The following is a 7,130-nucleotide window of genomic DNA, read 5'->3' on the forward strand; positions in this document are numbered from 1 at the left end:
ACTACAAATCTAATGAACTACTGTATGTACAAATAGATGCCAAGAAATCTCCCTATATTGAAATAAAAGTGGTTGGTTAGGTAGAAGAGATGAGCGAGATCAAGGCTTTAATTCGTCCAACAATACCTCAGTGATTTCCGTGAAGCTTTGAATAGTCGTATCTCTCACATATCATTTCTTACAGTTGTTTCATGAGATCAGGTTTGAGAGTGTACTGTACACTATAATATACATGTTCCTGTACTTTATATCTGACACTACAATGCTCTCTGTACAGGTAAAACATAAAGCTCGAGAATGATATTACTTTGCTCGGACTTATTATTTATGTAAACTAAATACTTATTTTCTGAACACTGGATGTACTGTACTGTGCTATTTTAATTTATTAATGCGGATGTAAATCACTTCACCTCTACTGACCTTTGCCTTACATTTAACTCATAAGGAGAATAGGTTTCATGCTAATCTTTCATCAATATTTTTTGCCCATTTTTGCCAACACAATATAGAGACATAGCCAAACCTAGAAGAGATATATAGAAAAAAAGCATAATTTAAATTAAAAAGTATATAAACCAATCAGCCAGAACATTAAAACCACTGACATGTGAAGCGAATAATATTGATGGTCTTGTTACATTGGAACCTGTCATGGGGTGGGATATATTTATTAGGCAGCAAGTGAAGAATCAGTTCTTGAAGTTGATGTGTTGGACGCAGGAAAAATGGGCAAGTGTAAGGATCTGAGCGACTTGTAAGCGACAAATTGTGATGGCTAGATGACTGGGTCAGAGCATCTCCAACACGGCAGGTCTTGTGGGGTGTTCCCGGTACGCAGTGGTTAATACCTACCAAAAGTGATCCCTGGAAGGACAACCGGTGGACCGGTGACAGGGTCATGGGCACCCAAGGCTCACTGATGCGTGTGGGAAGCGAAGGCTAGCCCGTCTGGTCCGATCTCACAGAAGAGCTAATGTAGCACAAATTGCTGAAAAAGATGAAAAGAGGTTTTGTGGAGTCCGTGCCTCGACGAGTCAGAGCGGTTTGGCGGCTCAAGGAGGACCTACACAATATTAAGAGAGTGGTTTTAATGTTATGGCTGACCGGTGTATATTTAAGCATGTTGAGACAGACATCTTTCAGTCTAGAGCAAGCCAGATGTTTCCATACGATTTATTTGTCTCATGTGAAACACACAACTCATTCAGAAACTGTGTGTGTATTGGGGCTAATTAAGCTCAACCAGGATGTAAAATTTCCCCTGGCGGATCTATCGTAGCCAGAATAGATTGCAGAAATGGTCTTTTCTCCGCCTCTGGTGGATTATTGCTCCACTTACTCCACAGAATAGGAGCTTACGGCAATAATGCTGGACTTGTTGAAGCCTTGTTGAGTACTGGAAATGGAGATTTTGTTGAAAAATGATCAATGATTTTTAAAGACAATTATTAGCAATAAACAGTGCGAAATGTAAACTAAGGTTTTCACGCCAACATAGATTCTTATACATCTATATGCACCAGTTCTCTCTGAGTCAATGTTGTGAAGTTTTGTAAAGAAATCAGCTGGTAAATAGGTTGCTCCAAGCACCTTGGGGAACTGAAGTTCTATCTGAATGATATGTAATATGTAACACCCCTGCCAATCACAGCGACACTAGACAATTGTGGGTGTCTGGGAGCTCATGTACAGTATGCAGAAAATGGCAGATTTCTTCTGAATGTGTTAAGCTGCTCTGTGACACAGCATGAGTAACAGTCTGAAGAGATGTGAAAGTGGGTTTCACATGTCTCTGAGGAAGCATGTGCTAGACTTCACCCTCCTCCGATTAGTAGCTGGTGTGTGATAGTGGAGAGTAGCTAATGCGTGGGAATGGACAAGACCAAATTGAGGAGAAAATGGAGGAAAAATTATTTGAATTAGGATCTATTATTTAATATATGCTTTCTTTAATGGTATAAAAAATGTCTATAACATTTTTAATTTTGTCTGAAAATTAAATTTAGCTGTTTTCTACTGACATACTAGTCTATATAAGACAACATGTTATACAGTTGTACTATTTGAACACCAGAGGTCTCAATCTGTGCAACCCATAGAGTTAATACACACACACACATATCTATCTATCTATATATATCAGTATATATCTATATATATATATAGATAGATATATACTGCATTCTGGTCACATGATTGCGTTCTCAAAATGGCCGACACACCATACATAAAACAGTTACACAACCATGTTATAACAGTTTAAAAGGGCACTTCAGTAGCTCTTCACCAGCTCTTCACCAGTCCCACACCACTGTGATCTACAGTGTTCAAGAATGAGATCGCCAGAAGTTGGGCATTTTCGCCGACTTTGGAGCTCTATTTACGGTTAAAGTGATGCCTTGGGTGCTGCTATAGAGCTCAGTGATTTTCAATCCATCATTTTCCCAAAGCAAAGGCTTTATTTATGTAAACATTAGACCATTGTTTTTAATGTAGTTATATACAGACAAAAATGCTAATGAGATAAATACACACACACACACACACACACACACATATATATATATATATATATATATATATATATATATATATATAAAATACATTTATGATTCAGAAACAAACAAGAGAGTCTTTTCTGTCCTGTGTTTTTTGTTCCATTAACATTTCGTTCAAAATATTCTGAGAATCGAATTGGATCAGATCATGAAGCCAGAATGGTGAATCGAATTGAAACATGACCAGAGTGTATCGTTACACCCTTAATGACTATATTAATCTGTTATAACACATTTATAACAAAGCAACTCAGCTGTAACTCGCACTCAGTGTACCCAGGATAGGCTCTGGGTCCACCAGGACCCTGACCAGGATAAAGCACTTGCTAAAGATAAACGAATTAATGAATGTATGAAGGAAAATGTCACTCCACACAAATGCTACACACATAATAATGAGTGCATGTTCCTAATTCCTATAAATGGTGCAATTAAGAATTATTTTTGTCACTTCAGACTGAGCTTGTGTGTCTGCTAAACTGAGATAATCACGGTTACGATTTTGTTTACCTGGAAACACAAGCCAAGTTCACATGGTGGATGGGTTGGGCTCCATTCACACTGCTCACTGATGCTGTAACTGTCTTTGTGAGGACCTTCCATTCACATAATGCAGGTACCTAATGCTACGCCTCACCTACTTTTAACCTTAACCTTATCCTCAATAACCAAAAGAACCTTCAGTAACCTTTAGCCTTATTTTTAAATATTTATCAGATATTCCTCTTGTTTTGAGTCCACCAAAAACATGCCGACACACACGGCATAAGGTGACCTGTGCGGTAGGTAAATAAGGCCAGATTGCTGTTCACCTTTGTGGCAGACCCGCTAGAGTCACATGTTCTCCTAAAGACCCTTATAATGATTTCAGTTCTAAAAGCAGAAAAGCCTGCAGGCTTGTACACATCATGAAGGAACCTTTACAACGATTTCATGCTGACACAGAGGGAAAATTAGCACACAAGTCTTTTCTCCCAGCAGCAGAGCGATCTACACAACAGCGAGAGGCGAGAGGCAAGCGACGCAGGCCGTTTAACTCACTTTATTTCCGGCAGAATTGCTTCTTGGAAACAAAGCACAGCATTTCTCTGGAATACAGTTTGGGCAAAGACAAGGGAATTGTGTCCTGGCGTTCATCTTTAGGAAGATGCTGAGCCAGGTTTGGGTTCTTGGGACCAGTTTCGGAGGTTTAGAAACACAGCAGCTTGTATGATGGATATTGTAGATGGAAAGCTTATAGCTGTGTATGTGTGTGTACATGAGAGACTGATCGAGAGAGAGACAGAGAGAGAGAGAGAGAGAGAGAGAGAGAGAGAACAAGCATAATTCATCCCATTGGCTTTCTGTCGCTTTGGCCTTTTTTTCACCCACAGATACTTAGTCACCCTCCTAGATTTGTCTTCAGTGGTTATTTAATTCATTTATCGATTTATGCTCTAGCTGAATCTCTTGTGGATCACATTGCAGTTTTTCTTCACAGAATGGAGTCGCAGTGGACAAGCCTGCACAGTGCAGTTTATAAATAATGAATGATTAAATAACACATCATTCCTGCATTAACGTGTGTCAGGGACGATCCGTAGGAATCGCATCGAACGGAAATACGTAAAGCTATAAGCACGTCATCAAACGCTTAATATATAATCGTAGCATTTCATTGTGAGTATGTTTGTGAATTTCCAATCATATGTGGGGAAAACAAAGTACTTAGTGCTACCTTTTAAGGTGCAAATGCATGCCACTGGGTCGGTATTCTTATCAACAGAGACACAACGTCTCTCAACAAAGCCAGAAATCATTCACTTTACTTAAAAAAGAAAAAAAAAAAGAAAAAAGTAGAACCAACCCTTAAGGGTTAATTTGGTTGCCACTTTGGGGGAACGTTTAAAGTTTTTTTTTTTTTTTTTTTTATAGAACCCTACAGCAAAGTGTTTTCCTACACTACCAGAAATATTTCCAATGAGAACCTAAAAGTGCTCGAATCCTTGAAGAACCCTATCTCAATAGTATGTGTATTACCTGAATAAGTGTGTGGTTACGAATAATTTTCTTTCCACCAGGCATTTAAAATTACCCGAGCTGTCTTGGTACTTAGGGGAAAAGGGGTTCTTTATTGGATCATTGATAATTAAGGAATCATAGCCTCTGGAAAATAAGGCGTGTGCTTCCTTTTCCGATAGAGAAATACTGTTTTACAGACAACCAGAGTGTATGCTTTGATATTCTGCCCTTACATTCAACCTGCAAATCAAATCAAAACAAAAAAATATCGCCGCCAATTCCCCGTCTGAGCATGCAAAAAAAACAAACAAACAAAAAAAAATTCCAAGTGCTTTTTGCAGTTATTTGCTGTCTGATTGCAATGTCTGGTTTTTATCATACATCTAAGATTGTTAAGTCCGCACCATGCTTTCAAAATGTCCATGTTCTGTGCTTCCTCAGTTTTTTGAAATGTGTTGCACACTTTTTATCAGCATTTTATCAGCAATCACTTAAAACACAAAATCCGTGTTAATCCATTAAATTACAATGACTCCTGCGGATTTCTAGTCTCTTTTGTCACTTGCCGAATAATATCACGCTTGGACTTCTTCTCTTCCCCCCCCCCATTAAATCACATTATTATTTTTCTTTCATGCTGTCTTTAACCTGTCTCTGTTCATAATGGAAGATATCCATGCTGTTCTCTCAGATCATGAGCAGTTGAATATCTTCAGCCGCTTTCGTTTGCTTTACACGATCCTGTTAACACTCCGTCTGCTGTCCAGCTTCATTTTTGACAGAGCTGATCAGAATCAATACGGAGCTCCTCATGAGTTTCATAGCAGAGCAGCAGCCTGGATCATTCAGACCATCTCTCGTTTCTTCTTCTTTTCTCCTTCCCCCCTCAACAACCCAAGCTTTAACCTTTAACGCCTTTAACCCCGCTTCAATATTAGCTTTTATTATTGTTATTGCTGGCTCGCCGTGCCAGCGGCTCAAAGGCCACGGCTTCCAATCCTGCATGGGCTCTGCCTGATAAAAGCTCATATGTTGCCTCTAGCCTGCAGGTCTCAGGGAGCCAGTGAACCCTGAATTTCTGATGTGATGGAGAGATATTTTCTGCTTTATATTTTGAGGTCTGCGCATGCTGAGCCTGTCAATCCTATGCTCTCGTTTCATTGTTTCCAAATTCAGCACAAAGTCCTGTTTTCCTGCATGAGTTGTACGAGCGGGGTTCGGTTTCGGGACCAGGTGGAGCCGTGTTTGTGCCGGTGTTGTGGGTTTGGTGTTGCTGTAGTGTGTAAAAAGCGAGGGACGGAAATGCTGTGCGCACTGCAGTCACATGATCAACAGATTCTGGCCAGCTGCATCCTCGGCAAACAAGCAAACAAACAAAATACATTAGTATAAATTGCTTGTACACGCAGTGTTGTGTATTACTGTGGGTTACGCCACAGTCCTGTTGGATTCTTTATTCTGATTGGTCAGAATAAAGTCGGTGTTGATTAATACGTTATCATATCTATAGCAACATCTTACACGCGGACTTGTATGGTGGACACACTGCATCGACTGATTTTTAAAAAACTGTGTAATTGCTGATATTGTGAAGTTTTCTACAACATTTATTTAACATTTATAGAAGGAGTCTCAAGTGTCGGGGATTTGTAGCGCTGTAACTTTAAGTTTTTTCGACACGGACTTTACATGGACTTGCTCATCTTTGTAACTGAAGACAGTATAGGAATAAGTATGGGAAGTGATTTTGAGGACATCCCACAACATTAAATGTAATAACTATAAACAGATCAAATGTGCGACATGTTGTTCCTGAAGAAATAAGAAATATAATTGCTGCCATATTGCTGTGGTGTAAGAGGAATAAAACACTTCAGGACATGCAGTTATAGGAAAATAATCCATTTTAAGGTGTTAATAGTGACTGCACATCACCACATCACCTCAGGCCACATCACACCACCATGTTCTTGATAGTTTTACTATAACAGTGTTTTAAACCGTATATAAAACGTAAGAAGCTTCAGATTTTCAGATTCTGACTGGCAGTGAATATTAATTACGCATTGAAGAAGGTTCAACAATGAAAATGCAAAAGTAGTTACAGTAATGTTACAATGAAACTATAATTTACTTTTATTTTTATTACTAGTATGTCTCTGTCTATCTATAATATGTATATATATGTATATATATATATATATATACACACACACACACACACATACATGTATACATACATATATATATATATATATATATATATATATATATATATATATGTATATATATATACACACACATACATGTATATATATATATATATATATATATATATATATATATATATATATATATATATATATACACAGACTTATTTATTTATTTATTTATTTATTTAAACAAATTTATGCATTGTCTTGAGCAACTGGTGCAGAAAATTCCTTCAGGATCAATAAAGTTTACCTCATGTCATATTTACTCTATAAAATCTATAATATCTATACATTTATATTATCGATAATTATCTGAGACATTGCTGTCAATAAAACTCCAGCTCCAATAGGA

General features: G+C 37.9%; 1 protein-coding gene across 1 annotated transcript in view; it reads left to right on the forward strand.

Moving 5' to 3' along the window:
* adarb2 (adenosine deaminase RNA specific B2 (inactive)) overlaps positions 1–7,130 on the forward strand; it is a 93,497-nt gene that overhangs the window by 48,172 nt on the left and 38,195 nt on the right. The window lies entirely within an intron of this gene.

The sequence above is a fragment of the Ictalurus furcatus genome, chromosome 1 (genome assembly GCF_023375685.1).
Source record: "Ictalurus furcatus strain D&B chromosome 1, Billie_1.0, whole genome shotgun sequence".
Classification (NCBI taxonomy): Eukaryota; Metazoa; Chordata; class Actinopteri; order Siluriformes; family Ictaluridae; genus Ictalurus; species Ictalurus furcatus.